Below are 11885 nucleotides of genomic sequence, written 5' to 3' on the forward strand. Positions count from 1 at the left end.
TTTCTTGTGAAGCAAAAGTGACCGGGTCTTCACGTTTTAGGATTTTAGTCTTCAGATATCATTAAACGACGTCGTTTAATGACAGGGAAAATAAAATAAAAAAATTGACCGGGTCTCACCCTAGTCTGGCCGGGTGGACCGAGTCCCGGGTCGACCGGTTCTGGCCGGGTCAATTTCCAAGAGGGTTTTGGCCTCCACTCGGACCGGTCCGGGTTTCAAAACTATGAATTTCACTCCTCTTACAAAAATTTTAGCAAATTAAATGCCACATCTAATTAGATGTTTCCCTATCATCAAAACCCATGCCAAATTTGATGCATGGATCCTTACGAGCTTAGGGTTTGCTTTCTCCCCTTTCATTTTAAACTTTATATTCATCTTTTAACTGTTTTTATCTTACCTTTTAACTTTATATTCTGTGGAGAACTTCTTTGGCTCATCAGCACAACATTATGTGCATGTAAGAGAGTACAATAATCCTTCCATTATCAAGCCTCTGATGATAGCAAAGCTAAAAAACATATCAAGTAAGGCACATTGGATTGGTTAAGGAGACTCTTGCAACAAGTATCATTGAAACATATGATAGTCTGGTCCAATTGCTTAACATGCCTCGTATTTTCGCACATCAACCAGCCGGATACCTTTTTTTCTTTAATGTTCCTATCACAAAAAAAAAAAAAAAAAAAAAAAATTGAAAAAAACAAAAAAACTCCACTAATAATATCAGGCTTGACCCTATAGCTTATGTTTCATCACAGCAGATTAAATAAGGTTCTGGATAACAGGATATAGGAGTTTACTTGGCCATTCTAGTTACGAGCTTCATGGTTAATTTTCTTGAACCCGAAGAACCTTCCATTTATGGCTATGGCTATGCTCCAAGATATATAAGTGAATTAGTTGCAAACCAGGGGAACTCTGTAAAAACATTACAATAGCATTTACTCTGAGTAAGAAAACTTTTATGCATGCACTGCAATTGACAAAGAAAAGAAGAGAAATCCCTTTAATTTATGAAAATGCAACGAGTTAACCTTATCTCACTCTGCAATATATATCAGTGCTCATTGGCTACTGCAAGTGCCAGCAGTAGCTGTGTATATGATTTTGGATGTAGAGAGGTCAACAAAACATGCAACTTCATACTGAGAAACTAGGAAACCATACACTATATATTGTGGCTAATTGATTTTTGTCTAATGCTTTGTACTTTTAAGATCACTATCACCTCAACCCTGTACAAGTTAAAACAAATAGAAGGCCCCAAATCCAACACCATTCATTTAAGTTCAGTTGCAACTCAAGTTTCAAATTGAAACACCAGTGCTCATAGCAATAGATTAACCTTGAAATTTAAAGCGGAACAAGCTTCATGCAGCCATCCAAGAGGTCATCATCGAAAGAAGATGTTACATAAGAAATTCCAACAAAAATTACTTCCCAGCACTTTTTATTCCCTCGAGTTCCCATCTTGTGAGAAACACGTGAAAAATAAAAAAGACAAAAACGAAAGAAGATGACATCCTGTCATTGCTACCAAATCCTCACCAGCTGCAGTTCTAGATCCATTACCAGCTGCAGAACCAGCAATTCTGTCAATCATACTGACAACGGAGCCAATGTCACCTACAGATGCACTAAGTGCTTTGGGAGACAGAGATTTCACCTGGGAAAAAAATTACAGCATCACCATCTCATTCACAAAGAAGTTTCTTTCTTTTTCAGAAACATCCAAAATAAGGGTGGGGTGGAGTAAAACCAAAAGGAGAGCATCACTAACCGCTTCAATCAAGTACTCAAGTGGTTGCCCTGTGACATTTGACTTGCCAGAAACAGTTGTCAAAGCACTGCCATGAGCACCATCAGGACTGGTAAAGGCTGCAAGCAAAGGTGATGCAGATATCCCAGGAGTGCCAATTGCAAGGGAGGGAGCAAGTGCTTGTGCAACAGATGGTTGGTGTATAATATTTCCAGTATTTAAGAGGGAGGAAATACCAGAAACTGGTTTGTCAGAATCTCCTGGCATAGGAGATGGAGCTTGCTGGTGTAATTGCTGCTGCTGCTGCATCTGTCGATTCTGCATTAAATTCTGGTGTTGCTGCAATCGTTTAAGCTGTTGTGTTTGTAGCATCTGTTGTTCATGCTGCTGCTGCTGCTGCTGTTTTAGATGCTGGTGTTGAATCATATTGGAATTCGACTGAAGGGGAATATTTGGCTGCAGCATACTCGCCCCACTTTGTGTTGACAATGTGTTAACATTGGTTGGTTGGGAAATGCTCACGAGATTCTGTTGTACAGATCCTACAGGTGTCAGCTGCAATGAGCTCAGTGCATTTGCTTGTCCATAATCTAAATTGGAGCCTGGTTGTATTGGATTCATCATGTTTGATTGTGACGTCGAATCCCCGGATAAAGTTGAAAGAGAATTATGCAGCAAGCTTGACATATTGTTCTGCTGCATCTTTGGTACAGAACCTTGCATATTCATTGATTGCAACTGGGGATTCAGTTGATTTTCAAGGGACTGCAATTGAGGAACTTGAGATTGGGGTTGCTGCATAGGTTGAATATGAGGTTGGGGAGGGTGTCCTTGCTGTAGATTAGGAATAGGCTTCCTGTATCTGCTTGGGTTTAGAAAACCTACAATCTGCTTCTCATAGAAACCCAATTTCTCCTTGAAAGTAGGTGTGATGTTGTTTTTAGAGACCTGTAAGAATGCTATCAAGCGTTCCAACATGAGCTTGAATACCTTCAGCTTTTCAAGCTGTTCTGACTTCGGTTGTTGCGGAAGAGGGTCATGCTGGAAAGCAAAGTTAACATACACGAGAATTAAAAATTGCATTGACCCTTTGTAGCAAAGCTAGTAAAACATAAGTGAAAAAAATGTTTCTATTCCAATTCTTCTGTGTCAATGCATGGTTGTGGGGTGGTTGGGGGTTGGGGGGGAGGGGGGGGATTAGTGCAGATGATACAGTGACAAGCAATGCTGATGGGGAAAACAAATTAATCAAAAGCTCAACTGTGGGGGTTTATGAATCATGTGTGAGCAAATAAATCAGAAAAAATTACAAAGACAATTTACCTGCTGTAACTTGGTAGCAATTCTCTGGTACATTTCATTTATTTCAGGCAAATACGTTTTCTTCATAACTTTGATCTAGGAAGTACATATAACCAGCAAAACATTATCAATCATATGCTTGATTTCTTCAGGTGCCAGAGTCAGAAAGCAACATAAGCAAACTTGAGAGAATTGATAAATAAATAAAATGGCAGAGGACAGCATATATTGTTTGAGATAAAAATAGCAGAGTGGAATCAATGCTGAAAACTCAATAGAGAATATAGTTATTGATTGCATGCAAAGATGCAAAGGATTGTGTAGTTACCCCTTCAGACAAGATTCAGGGGTTGGTCAAGTTCAGTTACTTTGTCTCACGGCAAACCACTCACCATTGTTTTCTATTGTTCTCACTCAAGTCAATGGATGTCACGACTTTGGTAAACACTTCTTAGCTTTATAACTTTAGATTTATAACCCTTATATCCTAATTGTCAACAACCACTCCTATTCCCGTTTTAGTACCCTCCCAGGCACAAAAAAATTGACCTCATCAAATATGCAGTTATGAATTGCAACTACAGCCATTAAACGATTCAGAATTTCAACCTTGTTTTCTATAAAATTCAACAATACTGGACATGGTCATGATTCAATGGATTAGGTCCACTTAGTTTCCTTTCTTCCATTGTCACATGTTTCAGAGCAAATTTGATTGTAATCCTGAAAATAACTGTTCACTTAACCAAATATAACAATGACTATTCAGAAACAATTCACTCTTGTTTTCTAGTCTGTCTATTATAGTAAGAAGTATTGTCAATTGGACTTATTGGAAATAATAAAATAATAATTCACCACACAATAAATGTATGGAAATACAGGGAAAAAATTGAAAGGGAGAGATTTGCAATAGAAAAAATTGTCGTGTCAGTACCAAGAAAATAACCCTCTTGACCTAGAAATCTGAATATTTACCTTTAATCATCTTATCAGTAATTTATCGCTTCTTAGTTACGGCAATCATGGAACTTACAATGCTTCCTAACTAATCACAACCATAGCTGAATAAAACTCCCTTGTACCAAATTCCAGGAGACCTTTTCCATTGAAATCTTGCAAGACGATGACATGCATGAACAGTAAACTACAGAAATTACCTTTTGGTAGATCTCCTCTTGCCAATCAGCACCATTTGAATGTCCAGTCTCTGCTGTAGAATCTAGGGATGCTACAAAAATTTTGATACAGCCAACAAAAGATTAGAATTGATGTATTTTTTGAATGTTTTCTGCACACAAGGGTATTTCTGTAATTTTCACACTTGCTGAAAATTATGGAATATTGTAGGTCTTGGTTTTATTTCTATTTAGTATTTTATTGTTCCTAAAGAATAAGGAGCTTTAATAGGTTTTCCCTATCCTAGATAGGACCATTAGTATTTTCTTACATAGGAATACAAGTCCTTTTTGGACTTGGAGTACTAGGAACTCCATCTCAACGTTCTGTAATCATTCAAACAGACAGAGAGACCCCCCTCCAACAAGTGATCATTATATATTAAAAAAAAAAAGGCTCAAACAATTTATCATGGAAGAAAAGCACAAAAGTGACGCTTTACCTCCTAACCAGGAAAATCTTTAAAATAAACCATTTCAATCATAAAATATAGATAGCCATGCATCATAGTCCTTGTTCCTTAACAAGTTAAGGATGAAACACTTCACATGCCTTACAGAATTAGCATCGAGGAGGTGATAATGAGATTTTCCAGCAAGGTGATGATTTATCAGCACACCAAACCTTAAGTGCCTCAGAGTTAGTCCACTTGCTAATTTCTTTCTTCCCATAAAAATCAATTGGCTGATGATTAGTTACCATAGTGTCAAATGCATTGTCCAGTTATACATATATTTTTAAAATTCATGTCCGATAAATTCAAAATGAGAGGTGAACAATTGATGCGATGAGCTGGAGGGCATGATGCGGTAACAAACGAGTGTGATTGCAATGGTTTCAATAGCAGTGGCATCAGTAGCACATAAAGCTACCAAAAGAGCATTGCTGACTTGAACCATTATGAGAGGTGAATAGTTGGTGCAATGCACTTGATGGCATTATGTCGTAACAAATGTATGTGTGATTGCAATGGCTCCAATAGCAGTGACATTTCTGATGCCATAAGTGGCAGCCATAGCTCATAAAGCTACCAAAAAGAGCATTACTGACTTGTACCATTATTGTATTTTCAAGAAATTTAAATAAATATGTTATAATCTAACATGAAAGCACAAAGCTGCAAAATTAAAGATGGAGCAAGGCTAGAGAGCTGCAAGGATGAGAAAAACTTACTTAAGGACGTTTCTGGAAGGGCTCGTTGAGGTTGATATAACTGCTTTTGCTGATCAATCACATTCAGCTGTTGAAGCAAGGAGCCTGATGCTTGAAGCCTTTGCTGCAGATCACGTTGTAATGGATTTGATTGCTGTTGCTGCTGTCCAGGCTGTGATTGAATCTGTGCCATCAATTGCTGCTGTGGCAGCTGTGAGTGTGACTGCTGCCCTTGATTCGGCAACAAAGCACTTCCACTTTGTTGTGCTTGCTGCTGCAGCGTAACCTTGGGCTGTTGCAGCATGTGTAGAGAGTGCTGATTAGATTGCATGCTTGAGTTACCAGGCTGAGGCTGTTGCTGTAAACCAGTGACATTACTTTGAGGGCCCAACTGTTGCTGATGCATGCTTGAGAGGTTATTTTGTTGAGCCATTAACTGCTGCTGCTGCTGCAGATTTTGAAGGTTATTCTGCTGCCCTAGCAATCTCTGCTGTTGCTGCTGCTGCAAGTCCCCAACAATGTTTTGTTGTCCAATTAACTGATTTTGCGACATTAGCTGCTGTTGTGGAGGCAATAGTGGCTGCTGCATCATTGGTGTTTGCTGCTGATGAATACCTGCAGACTGTTGAGGTTGTTGCTGCTGCTGCCTAAGGACTGCTTGTGGATGTTGCTGGTGCATTGGTTGTGTTGACTGTTGAACAGAAGATGGTTGGTTCTGTTGAAGGCCAGAGACAGTTTGCATCATTGAAGGCTGCATAACAGTTGATGTTTGCAAACCAGATTGCTGAGAAGATTGCAACTGATTTGGCTGTAACAAGTTTTGCTGCTGCTGTTGCTGCTGGTGGATGTGAGATTGCACAAGTGAGTGTGGATGATTTCCCTGTTGAAGCTTCTGCTTTAAAAGCTGTTGTTGTATCTGCTGCTGATAAAGATACTGCTGAGGATTTTGGGACTGCTGCTGTTGCTGTGGAGGAACAACATATTGGAGGGAATCCCTTGTCCCATTGAATTCCCCACTGGGTTCTGTGAAACACCAGAGATACTCTGCATGTTAGCATTGTGTCCAACATTGTTTGAGATAGTCTGGGTTAAACCGGAGACAGAAGGCATTGCTGATTGTAAACCAGCAGAACTTTGAACTCCATTAGATGATATACTATTCTGCATGTTCTGTGATAACTGCTGACGTGCTTGAGACTGATTAGTGGGCAATGAGATAGGGAGAGACTGCCCTTGGTTGTGAACTTGAGGCGGCATACTATGAGATGCTGTTCAAGATAAAAGGAAAAAAGGAAAACCATGTCAAAGGAAAAAAGGAAAACCATGTCAAAGGAAAAAAAGAAGGCATTGAGCAAGAAAAACAAATGAAACAATGACAGTTCACACGTAAAGTTATGAGGTAAATAATTAAGATGGTTTTACCTCAAAGCATAAAAGTACAAAAATAATCTGTAATTTTTTTGAACATTCATCAATATCTCAACTTTTTTATTAAAGCATGGTATATACATAGCAATATGCAGCAATAAAATGTAAAAGAGTTTGATAACAATGCGAATTATAAAACAAAAGGTAAGGATGTTTAGAAATTCAATGCTTGGCTGCATTATTACCTCCTGGATCCAGGGGTTTGTTACCATTGCCAGTGAGTATGGTATTTTGAGACTTGGTCTCCATTGTAAGCATCTTCAGAGATATTTTACGTAGATAATCAGACTGAAATCAGATATCAATAACAAAAGATTAGATCTCGGCACAATCCATGTTACAAGAGAAGGGGGGAAAGGGATTTATGCTCTTTCTCTTTGTATTTGCATCTTCTGTGAGGATATACTTCTGTGTCCTCTCTTTTTATTTAATTATTTATGTATTGATTCGTTATTTGCATTTTGCACACTTCCCTTGTACTTGAAAAGGACCTTGGTCACTCTAAATAAAACACTTGCCAAGAGAATTAACGAAAAGATGAGAACTTCTACAAAATGACCAGTGAGGAAGTGTGGACACACTACACACACATGTGTACATGCATAAATCCACAAACTTATGCATTTGTATATTCATGTCTAGAGAATATCCAAATTATTGAACCTAGCATTAGCCGAATACGTGGTTGGTAGCAGCAGTATAAATCTTTTCCTCAAACCGTACGGCAATTTTCTTGAGTTCTTGTAATCCCTCTTGACCAAAAAACGGAAGATGCCTCTTTAATGTCTCCATTCTACACATGTAAAACATTACATTTAGTTTTTAATGACAAGGCAGGTATAGAGAAGTTAGCAGCAGTGAGAAAGAACCGTGAACTCATACACCACACCAATATCAGAAATGTATACAACGGAATCATTAGCAAAAAGTAAAAACAAATAATGATATAGCCGAGTGTCGATCAAGTAATATATGGCATCAACATACAGACATCTATTTTTACTTCCTTTCCCCGTGTTATTGCAGAGGTACAGGGTATAGGAGTTCACTTGGCCACCCTTCTGTCTAAAATTCTAGTTACGAGCTTCATGGTTAATTTTCTTGAACTGGAAGAACCTTCCATTTATGGCTATGGCTATGCTCCACAGTATATAAGTGCATTAGTTGCAAACCAGGGGAACTCTATGAAAACATTACAATAGCATTTAGTCTGAGTAAGAAAACTTTTATACATGCACTGTAATTGACAAAGAAAAGAAGAGAAATCCTTTTAATTTATGAAAATGCAATGAGTTAATCTTATCTCACGCTGCAACATATACTCTACAGTGCTCATTGGCTACTGCAAGTGCCAACAGTAGCTGTCTATATGATTTTGGATGTAGAGATATCACCAAAACATTCAACTTTATACTGAGAAACTAGGAAACCATACACTATTGTGGCTAATTGATTTTTGTCTGCTGCTTTTGTACTTTAAGATCACTATCATTTCAATCCTGTAGAAGTAAAGCAAATAGAAGGTCCAAATCCAACACTATTCATTTAAGTTCAGTTGCAACTCAAGGTTGAAATTGAAACACCAATGCTCATAGCAATGGATTAACCTTGAAATTTAAAGCGGAACAAGCTTCATGCAGCCATCCAAGAGGTCATCATCAAAAGAAGATGTTACACAAGAAGTTCCAACAAAAATTACTTCCCAGCACTTTTTATTCCCTCAAGTTCACTTCTTGTGAGAAACAAATGAAAAATGAAAAAGACAAAAAAAGAGGTGTATGATACTTGAGGTTGCCTCATGGCAGTCCTGCTGATTTTAATTAACCTTTTGCCCTTCTCTTTTTCTTTCATGTAAATACAAGATATACTAATTTTCAGCACTTGCACATGTTAGCAAACAGATACTTACATTTTGTTGACTATTCTTTGCCGTGAGTCAGGCTGCAATTGAGTTCTCCAATCACCAGTGTCCATCACAGGTTCTCCGCCTGGGGCAGTGGGCCTCCAACTATTGGCATCCATGGGGTTTTGGCCAACCAAAAAAAATCACTTCTATCACCACAAAAAAAATTAATTATATTGCACGTTAGAATAGACCCTAAAAAGAAAGTCAGGAACAGCAGAAGAGTAAGAGCACATCAAAGTCATGAAAATTGGAATATCAGTTTATTCAGACTTGAATAGATTTAAAAAGAACTTCCATCTAATTGCATGTACTTTATTAAAGAATTCTGCCAAATATGGATGCATAAAATCTGAACAGCCATAACAAATATACACGACCATTCAGGGCAAGGTGCTAGGATCTTGGGTATTTGGGTATTCAGGTATTATAAGCAAGATTTGGGCCTGAATCTTCATGGTGCTTCTAAAACCAAGGAAGCAAAAAACTAGCCAGCTAGTTCATAACTTGCCGCACCAACAGATGGTGAGTGTTGGTAAAACAAGCCATAGAGAATCTCATGGTGCTTCAATTTTAACTTGATGTTTTCTAGCAACACTTGTGATACATCATCGAAGCAATGTTTACAATGACAAACTTGCTTTTCAATCCCCGATGAATATCAGCAGTCTAAATACGACAAATAGAACATGAAGAGATTGTCTAGGATGTTTTAAGCTAGGAAAATGAAAAAAACGACAAGCATTAACCATGATTATTTCATGTTATCATCAACTCTAAAGATCAGACTGATAAGAATCAACTTTATAACTCTTGTTGAAATAAGATTAAATTTGCAGGCACATCTTTCACGGAATAGACAACACAATAACCCTGACCATGCTCGACCTTGAGGTGAGTTATAAAATGTTCTTCCTAACTAGATGCACAGCTACGCCTTTGGGGTGAAGTGAACTAAGTCATTTGTTTTACACTTCCACATGCTCACAAGCTTTCACCTCATACTCAAGACCAGCTGAGCAGTCCTAAAAAGAAAGATATATCATGTAGGGTTATCAAGGCAGACCTGTTATTTTTATTTTTTTCGCGTTAACATGACCAAATTATAAAATTTAAACTTCTTTTCTTTCTTTCTTTTTTCCATGTGTGAGCGAGCATAAAACCCAAGGAAATCGATTTGTTGTTAAAAACACAATAATTTTAAAGAATTCGGTAAATTCCAAAAAAGAAGAATCAACCAAACAGCTCATTTTTCGGCCATTCCGGCAGTAATATCTCTTCCACTCCAGCTGCTGCATAAACTAATTAACAAATATCGATCGAGCCTAAAAGATTTGAATTGATTTCTATTCTCAACTTTAAAATAAAACTAAAAAATAAAATAAAATAAAAATTGGTTTCAAGAATTCACGGCTTGATTATTACAACAATAACTGTGAGAAAAATCGGATAATATCATGTAAATTGGGGGGGTTGAAAAAGAAAATATTAGAATCGGCTGATTGTGCGTTTCTTCAAGTTGCGTTCACGAGCAGCGATTTCATCGGATCAGATTATATATATTTTTTAATTTACTTATTAAAATCGAATTGCGTTCACTAGCAGAGATTTCATCGGATCGATTATTTGTTTTTTTTTTTTTAATTTACTAATTAAAATGGATTTCTGTCTCTGAATAATAATTACAATAAAATAAATGAAAACACCCATAAATTTTAAAAACAAAAGCATGATAGAAAAGGAAGCACCTGGCAGAAATCTGAAGCCTTATTGGATGCGGCGGTTTCCGAGAGGCGGAAGAGGGAGGGAGGGAAGGAGGGAGGGAGAGAGCTCAGGCGGGGAGTGGTGAGGAATGGTGTCCCAAAGTGAAATAGATGACTTTATTCTTTTCCAGATTCCTTCTAAAAAAATTAACAAGTGAACACTCGCTCGTCAAGCATCCGCGTTCATTTTCACTTTTAGTAGTATTGGCCAGTAGTGCTATAAAGAAGACAAAGTACGTGGTATATCCACTTTTTCATCAATTACTTTAAGATTTTTGGAAGATATGACACAAGAGACAAAGAAAATGATTGCTATTATCGACAATTTCTCTGTTACACACACACTTTGTCTTTAGCTATATTTTCTTACAAAGGATCTTTAGCTATGCATTAGAGATGAACACCTCCAACTTCTTGATTTTCACTCGTTTTCATCCCATTTAAAGAAGTTTAAGTTTGAATGCTCATTATACAAATTCTAATAACAGGCAGCTAAAAGGGCTTGTCGAAGCTTTATGTAATGGCCACTACCCATCACCAGAACAACCTTAGGATCATATATTTTTAGATGCAAGAGTGCCCCACATTCTATAATGGGTGGCAAGTGTTAGGATACTGGCATGCAAACCCGACAAGATAAAAGGCTTAAATGAGAAATGAGACACACAAGAATTTATGTGGTTCACCCAATTAGGCCACGTTCACGGGCAAGTATAGAAGGATTTTACTAGTAATGTGGGAATTACAACCTCTCTCAAATAATAGGAGAACAACTAAGAATCTCTCTATTACTAGGAGAAAACACCTCACTTACTCTCTCATAAATACCTCACAATTTAGTGGGATTACTTTCCCTCTTCACTCTTTCTTCTTTCTCTCTTCCTTGGTGTGTATATAATGCTTGGATGCATTGCCTATTTATAGGCAAGCATCCATGCAAGAGCAAGTGGCCAAGTTGGCAAGTGGCTTACTATCTTCACATTCTCCCACTTGAAGACTTTGATGATTTAATCAAGTCTTCACACTTGATCATTTGTGATTCTTCTATCCTTTTAATACTTGCCTACTTGCCATCTTCATGCTTCTTACGTTTCTGCTAGGCTATAGGAGGATCTGCACCATATATACTTATCAGTGTTGACTGGTTTGGTTAAAGCATCCACTGGGTTTTCCTTTGTGTGAACCTTCTGAAAATCCACACTTCCATTTTCCACCACTTCGCGAACAAAGTGATATTGAACATCTATGTGTTTTGTTCTTGAATGAAACGCTGGATTCCTTGCAATATGCAAGACACTTTAACTATCACAATACAAAAGAATCCTCTCTTGTTTGTGCCCGAGCTCCTCCATAAGTTTCTTCATCCATATTGCTTCTTTACAAGCTTGTGTAGCTG

General features: G+C 37.7%; 1 pseudogene; it reads right to left on the reverse strand.

Moving 5' to 3' along the window:
* Positions 1-1259: 1259 nt before the first annotated feature.
* LOC118060439 (mediator of RNA polymerase II transcription subunit 15a-like) lies at positions 1260-10736 on the reverse strand (annotated as a pseudogene).
* Between the last annotated feature and the right edge of the window lie 1149 nt (positions 10737-11885).

The sequence above is a fragment of the Populus alba genome, chromosome 17 (assembly GCF_005239225.2).
Source record: "Populus alba chromosome 17, ASM523922v2, whole genome shotgun sequence".
In the NCBI taxonomy this organism is placed as follows: domain Eukaryota; kingdom Viridiplantae; phylum Streptophyta; class Magnoliopsida; order Malpighiales; family Salicaceae; genus Populus; species Populus alba.